Below are 17483 nucleotides of genomic sequence, written 5' to 3' on the forward strand. Positions count from 1 at the left end.
CTTTTATTTAGGAGAAAACACCAGATAACCATGCTGATCGCGTGAGCAAAGTAATCACGCGGCACAGACAGGATGCCTATTCTTAAAGGAGAACTCTGGTCAATTTTAACATTGAACATATTTTTTTGTACATTTGGAGTGCTGTCAGTACAGACAAAACCGACAAAAATCGGTGTTGCCTACACCGTGTTATCCTCTTTTTAAAATGTGCACAGCCATGTGGGTGGTGTTATTAAGAGCGACCACGGTCAATCTGACTGCAGTAGATGTGAAAGATATTAATAAAAATGATGTTAATTCAGCCAGCTCACATACCTGTATTTACTTCCTGTTTTCGTTCGAAGTCCACAGTAGTCGATTGTCGAGTTCGCACGCGCGATCATTGGTAACTAATATAACTAATGATCGCGCGCGCGAACTCGACAATCGACTACTGTGGACTTCGAACGACAACAGGAAGTAATTACAGGTATGTGAGCTGGCTGAATTAACATCATTTTTATTAATATCTTTCACATCTACTGCAGTCAGATTGACCGTGGTCACTCTTAATAACACCACTTACATGGCTGTGCACATTTTAAAAAGAGGATAACACGGTGTAGGCAACACCGATTTTTGTCGTTTTTGTCTGTACTGACAGCACTCCAAATGTACAAAAAAATTTGTTCAATGTTAAAATTGACCGGAGTTCTCCTTTAAAGTCTTGTGCTGTTTTATAAAGACACAAAGCCATATCATGGTTTAAATTTTAGTTTGTTGGCAAAATATAACGCTAGGGACCTTAATTTTAGGTTATACATTTTACATCTTTACATATGTGTTGGGAAAAGGGAGAAGAGAGAGTTCGGCAAAAGGCGGATTCGAACTCGGTTCGAGCGCATCAAAAGCTGCTTTCAAGCACTTCACGCCCTACTCGTCACTCGGTGCAAATTACAAGAGAAAGCGATAGAGAGATATGGAGGAAATGAGAACACGCTTACAGAAAGAGTAACCAAATAATTTCAGTGACTGACTGACGGCGCAGGAAACTCAAAAAAGGGGCTGAGCTCAGCTGACGACAGTGTGTCTGCGTGCTCCGCTCTGCAGTGACTGACTGAGACGTGAAGCTCAGCAGGTTCACCACAAGCCGGTAAAGCGGCCACGCCCTCCCTATGCATCTACCAATCAGTAGCTACTTTTAATGAGGGATAGAGAGCAGAGAGCGCTCACTCTGACCATTTTTCTTGAAATATTTGTTTAAATTTGTGATCTTTGCATGTCATCACGTTTGGGGGGGCAGTCACGGCATTTGGGGGGGCATTGCCCCTCCTTGCCCATGCCTATATCCGGCCCCGTTTCCAATCAATAAATGTTATATTGTGCATGCATAACAACACATTTTTTGCAAAGCCACACAGGCACATACATTTGTATCATCACTAAGTATATAAACAAAATGTAACTAACATCTGTAAAATAGTAGGTAAATATGTACTTACTCTTTTAGATTTTTGTTGCTGCGTGTCCTCGTTGCAGTGGAAGGCGAGAGTGAACAAGCTACATTCCTTTTAAAAAAAGTTAAAAACTATTATTATCATATATTTTACAGAGTACTATTTCAGCACATGCATAACTGATGGACATTTAGCAATGCTGATAACACAAAACATGTGTAACATCATGTTAGAAATGGAAATGAAATGGTCCAAACGAAAAGTGCCCCAAACCTTGGTCCTTTATTATGAACAGATAATACAAAACACCAGCGCTGGTTGGAGTAAAAGCTCAACCCAATAGCCTTTGTCTAGGGTTTATATAGTGAAAGTCTCAAAGAAAAGAATACAAGTCTAACCAATAAAATCAAACATTACATCATAGATATCATATAGACGTTATATAACAGCTTCTTAATATGGGCAATATCCTGTTAGATTCCCAACATATCCTGGGGATCCTAGGAGCTCTATCAAACACACAATGTATAGAAATGTCATGAACATAGAGAGAGAGAGAGAGGGGTGAGCAATCCTCTATTAATAAATACCAGATGTTTAGCTTAAACACAAAAGGAAAAATGTGCAGACATGGCAGTTGTGCTGGCTAGAATAAAGAAATGTATCGGCTTTTCTGAAGGAAGAGGGAGAGAGAGAGAGAGACATCACCATTTATGCCATTCAACGTTCTAACTAGGGAATCCACATAATCCGCGATGATCACCTCCGTGTCACCTGTGGAAAGATTGCCAGCGCGACCTCTGACCCAAGGGGTCGGGAAAGGTCTACCCATCAAAATTTCAAATGGAGACATTTTTGTGGTTGCCGATGGAGATATTCTCATTTCCGTCAATACGGCAGGCAGCAAATCAACCCAATTTCTGCCTGTATCTAGACACGCCTTATTCAGACGTTCTTTTATCGTCTTGTTAAATCTCTCTACGTTGCTCGCTGATTGCGGATGGTAAGGAATGTGGAAGTGCCAATTAATATTAAGCTCTTTGGCTTATAATTGTGTGACTTTTGAAGCAAACGGAGTTCCATTCTCACTTGCGATAACGGTAGGAATACCAAAACGCGGTATAATTTCTTTTGCAAGAACCTTTACAACCGTCTGCGCGTTTTCTTTACCACACGGAAAAGCTTCTGGCCACTTTGAAAATCGATCAACAATCACAAGCAAATATTTGTGATTTCCACATGGAGGCATGTGTGTAAAATCGGGGTATAATCTGTTTTTGCTTGGTTCAGAAAGAGTTGGAATACACTCATATTTCGGAGGGGAGTTTTTTGCTGCAACAGGTTGCGGAGCAACTTTCTGTTCCACAGACTGTGAGAGCATTTTTTCCTCCTCCCTAGGCTGCGAGAGCCGCCCCTCCTCCATCAGAAAATTTCGGTCTCTCTCGGCCGGAGAAGAAAGGACGGCAGAAACTTCACTCCCTCTCACAGCCAATTCAGTTTTTGGAATCATATTTTTGCCCATATTCTCAACTCTTTGTGGACCTTTGTTCCAATAGCATTGCATGTTTTTCAAGATATCATAAGATTGTTTCATGTAAGAATAGTCCCAATCGGGGTCACCCAATTTCCAAAAATCATGTCTTTTGCCGCGCGTAAATCCGCGTCTTTGAATGAGCCGTCTCGAGGGAACGGATCTAATTGTGTTTTGCCAGTTGACCAGCCAGCTAAATTTGCTAAATATGGCTCCGTAAAAAATGCTTGATTATTATTCTAATCATAAAATCTTTCGGAGATCCATCTTCTAACGGTGGACTGATTTTATTCCCCATTATCAACACACAAAAATTTCTCCGTAATGCAACTTAAATAAATTACAGTATGGCCAAATAGAAAAAAAAGAAAAACATGCAGTTTAAAATTAATTGTGTTAGTAAATTGGCCAATAAAGAGAGAAATAAAAGAGAAATAAGAGAGAAATAAGAGAGAAAACAAGAGAGAAGAAAAAGACTAAAAAAAATAATAAAAAATAAATAAAAAATAATGTATTATCTATCCATAACCAAGACCAAAGGTAAATCGAAATAGAATTTGCAAGAGAAAAACCGAATGTCTCTACTTCCAAACGGAGGAAAGTGATCAAAGTGACGTTACGTCGGATGACGACGAATGGGGTTTCGCTTAGAAAGCCTATCAACTTCGAGTATTACAAAAGGAGCCAATGGCAAGGAAATGCCATGGGTCTGCGGATGGCGTATGGCGTAACTCCGCCCCACCTCGAGGGTATAAAAAGGAGGAAGCCGGCAACATGCAGATATGTTTCTTCGCTGAGGAGCCAAGACTGACCTCAGGCAATCCCCGCGGTACAGCGGAAAGTGGCAGGCAGGCGTAACGTCTCCGTTCTCTACTCAGGGAACGAGGGTTACATACATAACCATAGAAGTTGCCTTTCGTTGTCACTCCGAGTTACGTCGGATGACGACGAATGGGGTTACCAGTCTAATCACGCCACCTTCTCAGCTGTCTTCCAGTGCCCTGCGTAAATCGAGATCCCTGTCGAGACTCGACGAAGTAACTTAACACAGGAATATCAAGGTACACTGGGAAGCATATCCCAAGCTAGGGGAAGTATGCAATTAATGCCAACCCGGAGGGGGGGGGGGGGACTTAGAGAATACACATATGACCCGAAGGAACATATGGAGAACACTGGGGTATCCAGCCACAGGTGGAATATTTCAACCCCAGGGGTGGCAAGGTGGCTTGCCAAGGGAAAGACACATGCTCAGAGAGGCTTACAGTGGAAATATACTTGTGGGGGTCGCTATGGGGGAGGGACCATGCACACGGGATGCACCTAGCCGATGCGCAGGCAATAGACACTGGCGCCAACGTCAGGAGTGCTGGAGGAACTCAGGGCTTTCGGGGAAGCTCACCTGAGGAGAATATCGCACGTATCCAGTCCGTGGAGTGGAATGGCGAGCAAGCGAAGACACCTGAGCGGGTCCAGTACTAGCTGGTTGAAGCGAGTACATGAGAGGACACTGGCTCCACTCGGAGATTGTAGAATCTGGCGAATGTGTTAGGTGTCGCCCAGTCTGCAGCCATGCAGACGTTAGTTAGCGAGGCGCCATGCGCTAAAGCCCAAGAGGACGCCACACTCCGGGTGGAGTGGGCAGTCACACCAAGGGGGCACGGTCGACCTTGCTTCTGGTATGCCAAAGCAATGGCGTCCACTATCCAGTGAGACAACCTTTGCTTGGAGAGAGCCTTTCCTTTCAGCTTCCCACCATAACAGACAAAGAGCTGGTCTGAGGTCCTGAAACACTGCGTCCTGTCGACATAGGCGCGGAGAGCGCATACTGGACAGAGCAGTGCCAAGGCTGGGTCTGCCTCCTCCGGGGGCAGCGCTTGCAGGTTCACCACCTGGTCCCGGAGGGAGTGGTAGGAACCTTGGGCACATATCCAGGCCGGGGTCTCAGGATCACGTGAGAGTAAGCCGGCCCGAATTCCATCACGCTTCGTCAACGGAGAATGCGTGCAGGTCCCCTACCCTCTTTATGGAGGCCAGTGCAACCAGGAGCGCTGTCTTCATAGACAGGAATTTAAGCTCGACTGATTGCAGGGGCTCAAATGGAGCACTCTTCAGGGCAGTTAGAACCACTGAGAGGTCCCAAGAGGGAACGAGAGGAGGGCGAGGCGGATTTAGTCTCCTCGCTCCTCTCAGGAACCTGATGACCAGGTCGTGCTTCCCCAGCGACTTACCTTCGATGAGGTCATGGTGTGCGGCAATAGCGGCAACATAGACCTTCAGGGTGGAGGGAGACAGCCTTCGCTCCAGCCCCTGTTGAAGGAAGGAAAGCACAACGCTGATCGAGCATCTCCGGGGGTCTTCTCGGTGAGAAGAGCCCCAGCTGACGAAGAGGTTCCACTTCAATGCATAGACGTGTCTTGTGGACAAGGCCCTAGCGGAAATGATGGTAGCCACCACCGCTGGTGGTAGGGTACTCAAACCTGCCTCGTCCCATCGAGGAGCCACACGTGGAGGTTCCAGAGATCGGGACGAGGGTGCCATAGGGTCCCCCGTCCCTGAGAAAGAAGGTTCTTCCTCAGAGGGATCGGCCAGGGAGGTGCTGTCGCGAGGAGTACTAGTTCGGGGAACCAGGTCCGGTTGGGCCAGTAAGGGGCAACCAGGATGACCTGCTCCTCGTCCTCCCTGACCTTGCGCAAGGTCTGCGCAAGAAGGCTCACTGGGGGAAACGCATACTTGCGGCCCTGCGGCCAGCCGTGCCCCAGAGCATCCGTGCCGAGCGTGCCCTCGGTCAGGGAATAAAACTGGGCGCAATGGGTCGAGTCGTGGGAGGCAAACAGATCTATCTGTGCGTCCCCGAACTGGTCCCAAATTAGCTGAACCGACTGGGGATGGAGTCACCATTCTCCAGGGAGTGGCTGAAGCCGCGAGAGCTCGTCGGCTGCACAGTTCAGCGCTCCGGGAATGAAAATGGCTCGAAGCGACCTCAGATGCTTCTGATTCCATAGGAGGAGGTGGCGGGCGAGTTGTGACATACGGCGGGAGCGTAGACCACCTTGATGGTTGATGTACGCTACAGTGGCGGTATTGTCTGAACGGACTAGTACTGTTGACCCCTGAGCAACGCCCGGAAGCGGTGCAGGGCAAGGCGTACTGCCAACAACTCGAGGCAATTGACATGCCAAAGCCGCTGGGGTCCTGTCCAGGAGCCTGCAGCAGCATTTCCATTGCACATGGCGCCCCAGCCCGTGGTGGAGGCATCTGTTGAGATAACAACATGCCGGGAAGCTCGTACCAGGGGGACACCCGCCCTGAGAAAACTGAGGTTCGACCACGGGGTGAAGAACTGATGGCAGGTCGGAGTAACTGGTTCTCGGAGCGTGCCGTGTTGCCATGCCCACCTCGGGACTCAGTCGCGAAGCCAAAGCTGAAGTGGTCTCATATGAAGCAATCCGAGCGGCTTGACCGCGGCTGCAGATGCCATATGCCCCAGGAGCCTCTGAAAGAGTTTCAGTGGAACCGCACCCCTGCCCTCGAATTGTCTCAGGCAAGTCAGCAGTGACTGCGCGCGCTTGCTCGTAAGCTGCGCGGACATGGCGACCGAGTCGATGTCCATACCGAGAAAAGAGATCCTCTGCACGGGGCAAAGTTTGCTCTTCTCCCAGTTGACCCGAAGGCCCAGAAGAGCTAGGTGCCGAAGCACTAGGTCCCTTTTTTCACAAACCTGATCTCGAGAGTGAGCTAGGATCAGCCAGTCGTCGATATAACTCAGAATGCGAACCCCGTGTTCCCGAAGGGGAACAAGGGCAGCCTCGACGACCTTCGTGAAGATGCGAGGAGACAGGGCTAGCCCGAAAGGGAGAACCGCGTACTGGTATGCCTGCCCCTCGAAAGCAAACCGAAGGAACGGTCTGTGTCGAGGAAGAATGGAGACATGAAAGTAGGCGTCTTTCAGGTCGATCGCTGCAAACCAATCCTGGGGCCGCATGCATTCGAAAACGCGTTTGGTGGTGAGCATCTTGAACGGCATCCTGTGAAGGGAGCGGTTCAGCACGCGCAAGTCCAGGATTGACCGTAACCCATCGGTTTTCTTGGGGACAATGAAGTAGGGGCTGTAGAAGCCGGACCTCATCTCGGCTGGAGGGACAGTCTCGATTGCACCCTTCGCCAGCAGGGTGGCAATCTCTGCTCTCATGATGGGGGCATTGCCACCGACCAAAGTGGAGCGGACTCCCCTGAAGCGGGGAGGAGACCGTGCGAACTGAATCGCATAGCCGAACCTGGCGGTCCGCGCGATCCACCGGGACAGACGGGGAAGCTCTAGCCAGGCTCCCAGGAACTGAACCAGCAGGATCATGCGAACCACAGGCGTCCCCCCGGAGGGGCAGCGAAGCGGAGTAACTGGCCCAGACGTGGACGGCATAGCGGCCCGGTGTGGGGGCACAGGGTCGACGAAAATCTACAGGCTTTGGATGGGTGCTTAGGCTCGCCCCGAGAAGAAGCACTCTGAGGACATAGTTGCATGGCAACAGAGTGTTCAACCGGGGGAAGCCCAGTGTACCCACGGGCAGCTGCCTCATCGAGGGGAGGAAAGACGGATGAGACCAGCGAGCGGTCCCGAGAAGACAGGGGGGTCTTCCAGGACTTCGAGATCTCATCATGCACATCCGGGAAGAAAGGTATTGGGGTTCGCCAAGGACGAGGGTCGGCGGCCTTACCCAAAAACCAATCGTCCAGCCGCGAGCGCTCGGGACAGGGTGGAGGCCTCCACTCAAGTCCGATGCTCGCGGCTGCCCGGGAAAGCATGGCCGTCATCTCCGGATCAGACTCGAGCACAGCCGTATGCACACCGGAAGGTGGCAGCTGTGACGAGCCCTCACTTCCAGAAGACTCAAACCCGCCTAGTGATGCTGCAACAGACATGGCATCTTCCTCTGTAGCTTCAACTGAAACACGCGGGCCACCAGAGGGTAGACCCGCGGGAATCAGCAGTTCGCTAGCGGGCACCGTCATTGAAGAGGGGGGCTGGGGTCGCGGACACATAGTCGGCACCTTGTTCCAGACCGTAACCCTCAGGTCACCCTGGCCACCAGCCGCAGAGCGGGGGGTGGATGAGGGGACTCTCACTCTTGCGAGTTCAAGGAGTCTCGACCATAATGACGCGATGGTCATGTTCCCACAGAGAGAACATGAGTCATCCACGAGCGCTGCTCTAGCATGATCAATGCCCAAACATACTATGCAACGCTCGAGCCCATCAGAGTCCGATACCAATGTACCGCAACCAGAAGTACACGGGCGAGACATCTTTAAAAAGACGTGCCACGTGTAAGCTCTTTGTGTGAGAGAAAACTCAAGTGTTGAAACACCCGGGGAGAAACGCTCCGACTGGCAGACCACTGCAACAGATCAGCAGGAAGCACGCTCTCGCCGTAGATCGCCGTCACACCAACACTCGAGGTACTCGTTTGTGAAGCTGACAATTCAGAGATGGCTTGTGGAGAGAAGAATACACTTGGCTCCGAAGCGAAAACATATCTGCATGTTGCCGGCTTCCTCCTTTTTATACCCACGAGGTGGGGCGGAGTTACGTCATGCAAGTTCCGCAGACCCATGACATTTCCTTGCCATTGGCTCGTTTTGTAATACTCGAAGTTGATAGGCTTTCTAAGCGAAACCCCATTCGTCGTCATCCGACGTAACTCGGAGTGACAACGAAAGGGAACTATAAAGTTTACTCTATTCTTTCCCCAGTTCACTGGCCACTTTAACCCTCTGGGGTCCGAGGTGTTTTTGGGGTCCTGAAGGTGTTCTGACATGCTCTGACATTTGTGCTTTTTTCAGTTATTTATAAACATGTTAATGGCAAAGGTGTAGATTCACTCTATATAGCACAAACAGGGCTACCATAATATGTGAGCAAGATGTATGTACATGTTTGTATTTTTGAGAGAATATTGTTTATGCATGGTTATTGGAAAAACTAAAACTTAAAGTGTCTGAAATAAGGCCACACAACACATACTAAATATGTGTCCACAAGACTTTTGACTAATGGAAGTTGTCGCCTAGAGTTTTTGCTTCAAAATGATCTGAAAATCATCCTGCCTAATAATAATGCTTCCCTATGGGGGAAAGAATGGTCAACCAAAAGCATCCAAATCCATTGCGACAACGAAGCAACCGTGCACTGTATCAACAAGGGTCGTTCTCGCTCACCTGCGCTTATGCCACTCCTCAGACGCCTCATATGGATCTCCGCATGCGACCAGTTCTTAATAAAGTCCTGGTTAAGTATGCAACCCACCGTTCCCTGAAGTAGGGAACGGAGGACGTAGTCGACGGTCGACTGAATGGGGATCTCGCTAGAGAGCCTATCCTCTTCGAGTACTATTGAACGATCCAATGTAATTGGCGTGCGTGATTCGCATCACACACTCCGCCCCCGCGGCGCGGGTATAAATACGGAAGTGGATGCACGCACTAGTTGCTTTTCGCTGAGGAGCCGAGAGTAACCCGGGGTCAGCGGTGGTCCAGCGGTAGTGGCAAGGGGACTACGTCATCCGTTCCCTCCTTCAGGAAACGGTGGGTTGCATACGCAACCAGGACGTTCCCTTTCAGTCGATAACGTCAGACGTAGTCGACGGTCGACTGAATGGGGATAACCTGAAAACGCCACTAACGCTGCCACCTTCCAGTGCCTAAACCAAAGCATCCTGATGCCCCCGCAAATTTAAGGTGGAGAAGGACAGGGCTTAGGCCAGGGAAGTCACTGCTGTTCCTACAGGACCACTGGGAAAGCGTTCCCCGTACATTGGAAGGAAGGGACGCTGCGGAAGCCATATCCAACCCAGAGGGAGGTAACATGGAAAATACACATATGAACTGGGCGGAAACCGGGCAGTCTAACATATGGAATGTCACTGGGGTGGCTCCAGCCTAAGACGGGGGGAGACACACCGGACAGTGACGGCAGAGAGACTCTGCCGAGGGAAGACACGGACTCACCGCAGGGAGCCGTATCGTGGAAGAATACACATATGGGGTCGCCGTAGGGACCGCAACATATGGACCCAGCCTAACACAGGTTCCACACTGCTTACGAGTGGTAGGCCTAACACCAGACGTTTCGCACGTCCGACGTTGGAGGGGTGTGGAGGAACTCAACAGGGTTCAATTTTAAGGGAACTCAACTGGAGTAGAAAGGCGCACGTATCAAGTCCATAGGAGGGGAATGGCGCAGCAAGCCGACACTTGAACCGGGCTCACGGTGAAACTGGCTTCATGAGAAGGGAGCCCATGGGAAGCAGCGGTTCAACTAGGTGCCCCAACTCTAGAATCTGTTTTAGCAAAGCATATCGTCAACGCCCAGGCGGAGCACTTTACAGTCATCATAGAGGAGCTCAACACCTAAGTGGACATGTTGCATCTCAGATTTTTACCGAAATGAAGGCAAGCACTAGTGCGACTTTGCATGGAAACAGCCTTCCCTCTCTGCTGAATTCCAACAGATATTTGTAGAGCTGGTCTGAGGTCTATGGCTTGCGTTCTGTACACGTCCAAGCGAACGGACAGAGAAGCCAGGGCTGGATCTGCCTCCTCCAGGGCAGCGCTTGCAGGCTCACCACCTGCTCCTATTACGGGAGAGGTAGGAACCTTGGGCACAACCCGAGCCGGGGTCTCAGCTTGTGAGAGTTAGCCGGCCCAGACTCCAGGCACAATACGTTGACCGAAAGCGAGCAAGTCCCTACCCTCAAGTAGAGACCACGCGAGCAGGAGAACTGATATAACAGAATTTTTAACTCACTGCCTGCAGTGTGTCAGGGGCGGTCTCTGCAGTGCATCGCACCAGGGACAAGGCCCAAGAGGATAAAGAGGGACGCAAGGATTTACAAGACCTTGCTCCTCAGGAACCTGACGATCAGAACGTGCTTCTGCACACTTCTGCAACACGATGAGCGTCGTTTAAACACCGAGGCAACATCATTTTGAGGGTGAAGGAAATCAGCCAACTCCAACCCATTTTGCAGGAAAGAGAGCACTGAAGTGATCGAAAAGCTCTGGAGAGAAGACGCACTCAACGACTAGGTTCCACTTCTAAAGGCGTAAGCACGCTACCCATTTCTAGGGGGTGCTCGCAGAAGTGATTGTAACTATCACATGCCTGTGATAGCCACCTGAACCTCCGCGTTCAGATGTAAGACCGCCCGGAATCTCCGGGGGAAGAACGCGTGTGCCATCGTGCCCCGTCCCTGAAAGAGTTTTCAGGGGAAGTCAGGAAGGCTGTCGATGGGAACCAGGTCTAGTTGGGCCAATAAGGGGCAACTATGAAGACCTGTTCCTCTCCTGACTTGGCACGTAGGTGCAAGCGACGGGCGCAAAAAGACAGGAGCATTGCTCAACACAACATGTAAAGATCACTGGGCTTCAGGAGTATTTTCTGCTCAGCACTTGAGTGTGATAAGTTCACTGAGCTTCAGGAGCATTCCTGCTCAACAACTGAGTGTGATAAACTCACTGAGCTTCAGGAGCATTTGTGACCGGTCACGGAAACTAGGGACACAAGTCGGTTCTGGGGCATTTTGAGTTATTCATAGATTCTGAAAGTGTAATCTCCAAGCTTTCCAACGATGTGTAACATGTGGAAATCTGATAATATTTGGAGAAGTTGTGGCCATTTTAAAGTAGGCACTTAAAAAAGCTCAAAGATGAGAAAACGACCTCTAAAGATTGTGCAGTTCTCACCTCTCTCTGCTGCTGGGGGTGACAATAGGGCTCATTTACATCTCATTTAGATAAGCCATACCCCCTGTAAAGCTCCCCCCTGTGCTTTACAGCTTTTTTTGCACTTCGAATGAGTGCACTTGTGCCGCACTAGGCGAAAAACAATTGTGCTGCCCCTCTATTTGCAACGTACCAGCAACAACACACAAAGACCAATATGCCATATAGCCTGCATATAACGCAAAACCAGCAACAACACACAAAGACCAATATGCCATATACATATAACGCAAAACCAGCAACAACACACAAAGACCAATATGCCATATACATATAACGCAAAACCAGCAACAACACACAAAGACCAATAAGCCATAGGCCTACATATAACGCAAATAGTGCGCAACGCTCGTGTGCCCAAAATGTCAACAATATTAAAGTTTATGCAGGAGGCAAATGCCTGCTGGCATTTTTCTTTAAGCAGTCATTTCCGGAATTTTCACATTTTCAATTTCCAAATAATCACATTTCACCTCCTCTAGCTAGTCCATAAAAATCAAAAGCGTCCATTCGGTCCTTGGGCCGATGGGACACGGACGGGGGCCCACGCGGGCCCGACGGGAGTGCCCCGAAGCCCGAGGCCACCCTAAGCAGTTCTGCCTTCGTCCTTGGTGGGGCGCCACACGTGCCCCGTCCCACTAACCCACTATTTGTCCGATTGGCCACTAGAGTGACCAGACCCCCCGCCCCCCGTCCCACTAACCCACTATTTGTCCTATAACCGAACTATATTGGGCAAACTTCCTGGGACCACCCCCCCCCACTCCCGGGCCACGCCCCCATCCCACGAACCCACTATTTGTCCAATAACCCACTATTTTTGAAAAGTACTAACCCCGGCCTTCATGCAATTAGCTGCAATCGGACACAATCCCACCTGCCATCGATCGAATGGGGATATTCAGACAGTTTCTTTGATAAACATTTGAATTAAAGTTGCTGTCATGATGAAAACCATTTTACTGCACTCTGCAGGCCACCCAGAGTCCATAGCACCCAGTGCCATCCCATAATTCCACTGTCCAAGAAGCCACTATTTGTCCAATAACCCACTATTTTTGAAAAGTACTAACCCCGGCCTTCATGCAATAAGCTGCAATCGGACACAATCCCACCCTCCATAGGCCCGAACTTTGAACGGCTATAACTCGGCGACCAAGCCACCTAGAGTCACCAAACTCGGGTCAGAGTAAGGTCCCCAGGGGCCCTCTCCAACGCGCCGTAGCCCGTGCTTCTAGCTCCCCCACGGTCCGAGATACGGGGCCCAACAGGAAAGGGTGCACTTCAGAAGGAAGGGTCCCAGAGGCTCGGGACTCTGGGGTCTGAGAGGGCCCCTAGGGGCCCCTCACCACCCCAAAGGACGATCCGCTGGGACTCGTCATTTCTGAGATATTGACCGTTTTGTCCAAAAGACCCTTATGTATAAGTGGGTGTATCTTGGGGGTGGAGCCGAGTTGGAGCTCCAAACTCAGGGTGTGAGGAGGGCCCATTGGGTCCCTTCAGACCCCATACCCCTGTCGGTTTTTTCGGGTCGGGAAAAAAGTTTTCTCCGATCTTCTCGAAACTCTGGATTCTGATAGAGGGTGAAGAGACTTAGACCTGAGTGCAAAAATGGAGGCTCTAGACCCTTCCTGACCAGAGCTATGGACATCCCACGTAGCATTTATTACATTATAAAAAATAGTGGGTTCGTGGTCAGTGGAATTATGGGATGGGACTTGGTGCTACGGACTCAGGGGAGGCCCCTGAGTGCAGTAAAATAGTTTTTATCGTGATTTGGAACTTTCATTAAAATGTGTTTCACAGAAAATGTTTCCCATCCCACGTAGCATTTATCACAGTACCAAAACGTGGTTTCGAGGACACTCGTTTTAATGCAAACTAAACACTGAAATGACTTGAAAATTAGTGAGATGTGTTCAGTGGGGTGTGCTTAGTACAGTAGAGGTGGTTGGGGCTGAAAAAGAAGTTTTTAATCATCTGAAAGTCCCGTTGGAGACATGGGTGACAGCCATATAACCACTGAACGTATGGGAATGTTTGTTTTTCACGAATATCTCAAAAACTACAGGGCGAAAAAATGTCAAACTCGGGTCGTCTGTAGGCCTCGAGGAGCCCTGTCCAACGAGGCCACCCCCGTCCCCGAGGACCTCGGGGCCAGGGAGTTACGTCCGGTCAAAGGCGCAGCTTTGTCGGCTTATATCTCGAGAACCCCTGGCTCAATGTTCCCCAAACTCTAATAGATCGTAGTGCTGGACGGGCCCTGTCAACGGGAAGTTTGTGCCATATAGTGGGTTATTGGACAAATAGTGGGTCCGTGGGACGGGGGCGTGGCCTGGGAGTGGGTGGGGGGGTCATGGGGCAATATGCTCTCTGTCGCCCACTAGAGGTGTCCGAAAACCACCTATTCCGTGGCAAGTAGGTAAGGATCCGTGAATAGGGGGGTTAGTAATAAAGGCCCACTTCTCTACAAGTCTGTGGGCAATTGTCATCCAAATTCACCCTACGATCCCTCCGACCCATAGTGTGCCCAATGGCAGTTTATTTGTATGGGCGCTTTTCCACGAACCCACGGTTTTGACTAACTCAAATTACTGTTGCCAATCTCTTTACACCACTTTCTTATGTGCGTATACACACACAAATGAAATTTCCGCAAGCACATTATATCATCAGCAGGTTCAGCATCTTAAATAACGACTAAAGAGCAAATGAAGCTTAACTTACATTTCAGAAACACGCACGGCAGGCCTTCAACTCAGCAAAGGTCTTAACTGCATCCTCTATTTCGATTCTCTGTGCCAGTTCATGTTCTATGGAGATTGTTGCCAGTCCATTAACTCTGTTCCCTGTTCACAAAACGTTCCCCATTCAAAGCAATCGGGACGTCACATATGAAACAGCCAGCTACCGCTGTCAGCGAGCCGAGCCGCCGTATTCAAGCACTGAGGGCGCGCGCGCCCCGCCCATACCTCCGGTTCAGTTTCCCGAGCCCACGAAGTGCGGCGAAAACATTTTCGGTGTAACTGCCAGACGGTTCAGCTCGTCTGCGACAATCTTTGCGGCATCCATCTTCATTGAATTTTGATATCAGATAGAGCCGGCCAGAGCACAGCATAATAAGTAGCCATGCGGTTCACTTGGAGGGCGGGGGCAAAAGTTATTCAGTATGGAAATACACACGGACAATGACACGCCACGCCCCTACTGCATGCTAGAATCTCCGAAAACAAGCCGATTTCAACCTCAAAATGTAAGCTTTTAAATATAGCAATACTGCTATCTCAAACATGGAGAGGCTTCTTCGTGATTTCAATTAACAGATTCTCCAAAAAATTGAAAATCACCAATTTTGAAAAAAAAACTCTTCTTTCTCATTTTGCTCGAAAGTTGTGCTGCCGACTTGTGTCCCTGGTTTCTGTGACGGGTCACATTTCTGCTCAACACTTGAGAGCGAAGAACTTCACAGAGCAACAGGAGCATTTCGGCTCAGCACTGCGTGTGATGAATTCATTGAGCTACAGGAGCATTTCTGCTCAACACCTGAGTGTGATGAACTCACTGAGCTACAGGAGCATTGCGGCTCAACACCTGAGTGCGATGAACTTCAATGAGTTTCAGGAGCATTTCTGCTCAACATGAAGTGTGATGAATTCACTGACTTGAGCAGGCGCAAGGCAACCATGAGTCGCAGTCGCTTTTAGAAGGCTCACTGGGGTTAAACGCATTTCTGCGGCCCCTGGGGCAGCTGAGAGCCAGTGTTTGTCTAAGGGTAGTCCGCTCGGTTTATACAAACACTGGCAGGAAGACGAAACCGGAGGGGCAACTGAGCGGCCCCGGAATGGTCATGACCCAGCTGGACCCAGGGGATGGAGTCTCCACTTGCCCTGGCTATAATTGTCGTGAGGCTCGATGGCGGCGCGATTGAGTAGAGCGGGAAGAGTGGAACAAAGCTTCCTTAGAAGCTTCTGACTCCAAGCAGGAGGTGACGGGTGAGTTGTGACATGCAAGGGAAGCTTGCGCAACGGTCGCAATGTCTAACAACTCGAGGCACGAATGCCCGTGTAGTCGAGGGTCGCCCCGGCCCCCGTTAAAACACGCCCTTTGTACATGGCCCCTCTGTTGAAGAGGGTTTGGCACAGACCGGGATGAACTATAATCACACAGGGTGAGCTGCTCTGCCACGATCACCTCGGGACTCGATCATGAAGCTAGCGCTGAAGCGGTCACATATGGAGGAAGCCAAAGGCTGCAACTACCATATACCCCAGGAGCCTCTGAAAGTTCTTTCAGTTGGACCCTTTCTCACTTCAAACACCAGCTGAACACATTTTCATTGGAGAGACGTGTTAGACCGAGTCCATCTCCAAAACTGAAAAAGAGATACTCAGCCCGTGGGCGAGATTACTCTCTTCCAGTTGACCTGAAGACCCAACGGGCTCTGGAGCACTCGAGGGGAAGGACACTGTACTGATACTCCAACCTTACACGCAACACACAGGATGGCATGCGGTGCGGAAGGTGGAGATCTGAAGCACATGTCTTTCAGCTCGGAGCTGCAGACCGATCTTGGGCCAAGATGGTCACGACCCACCACCTAGTAGCACGAAGAACGAGTTTACAACTGGCCTTCGTACCGGCTGGAGGAGCGGCTATATCAAATCCTTCGCCAGCAGGATAAGATAAGCACGCACAAGTCAGGAGCACTGCTCAACACTCGGTGTGATGAATATCACTGAATTTTCAGGAGCACGTCTGCTCAACACCTAATGTGATTATTATCACTGACTTGAGCGGGGTAGCCGAGCCTGAGGTGGGGCAGCAAAGTAGAGAGAGTGGTGTTAGTGTGCTGTGCAACACTTACCTGTCTCCACTAGCGGCAGGGGGCGTGTGAGAAGGCGGATGACCGGGTCCTCGAATGCACCAAGCTGCCTGCTGGCGACCAAGGGGGAGCTGAGGGGAGTTTTTTTTTTTTTTTTTTTTTTTTTTAGGGAGCCAGCGGCGGAACAGATACACATACAAACAAAAGGCTCCACCCGGCCCTCACCCGGGGGGAGGGAGTGATCGTGCCACTCCAAGAGCATCTCATCCATTCCTGGACGGCCCGCTCCGGAATGCTTTCGCTGTCGCTTGCCACCTGGCTTGGCAGCGCCTGGAGCGGGCTGGGCGTCTCTACTGCGGCCGGCTCCATGATGAGGCCTGGGTGGAGGCTGCTGCGGAGGCCCAGCAGGAGCGGCGGCCGGGGAACGCCCACGGCGACGAGCAGGCGGAGGAGCTGCCACCGGCGGCGGGTGGAGGCAGCAGCTGCCCACTGGGGCAGGATGTGCCGGATGACCTCCGTCTGCGCTTGAGTGGCAGAGAACTGTTGGATGCAGTTCTCCACTGCGTCGCCGACCAGCCCAACCTGAGAAATTGAGGAGACCAGGAACCGAACCTTGTCCGCATCCGCCATACCAACCAGGCTGAGCCAACGAAGGCGCTACTGGACCACCACGTTGGACATCGCCAGACCGATCACGCACGCTACAACACTCGTGCCCCGGAGGGTGAGGTCGGATGCAGTACGGTGCTCACCTATGAGCGCACGGTCTGGATTACCCTCGTGCATGCCATGGGTGCCCTAAGGTGCAGCAACGCCATGGCATGCAAGAGGAAGCGGCTTGCCCACAGTTTTTTTTAAGCTCTGCCCGTTGGAACGGACGAAACTCACAGGCCTTAGGGGGGAGACGAGGATC

Source organism: Siphateles boraxobius, unplaced genomic scaffold, assembly GCF_051911475.1.
Source record: "Siphateles boraxobius isolate OS27281-9 unplaced genomic scaffold, OSU_SipBor_1 31, whole genome shotgun sequence".
NCBI lineage: Eukaryota > Metazoa > Chordata > Actinopteri > Cypriniformes > Leuciscidae > Siphateles > Siphateles boraxobius.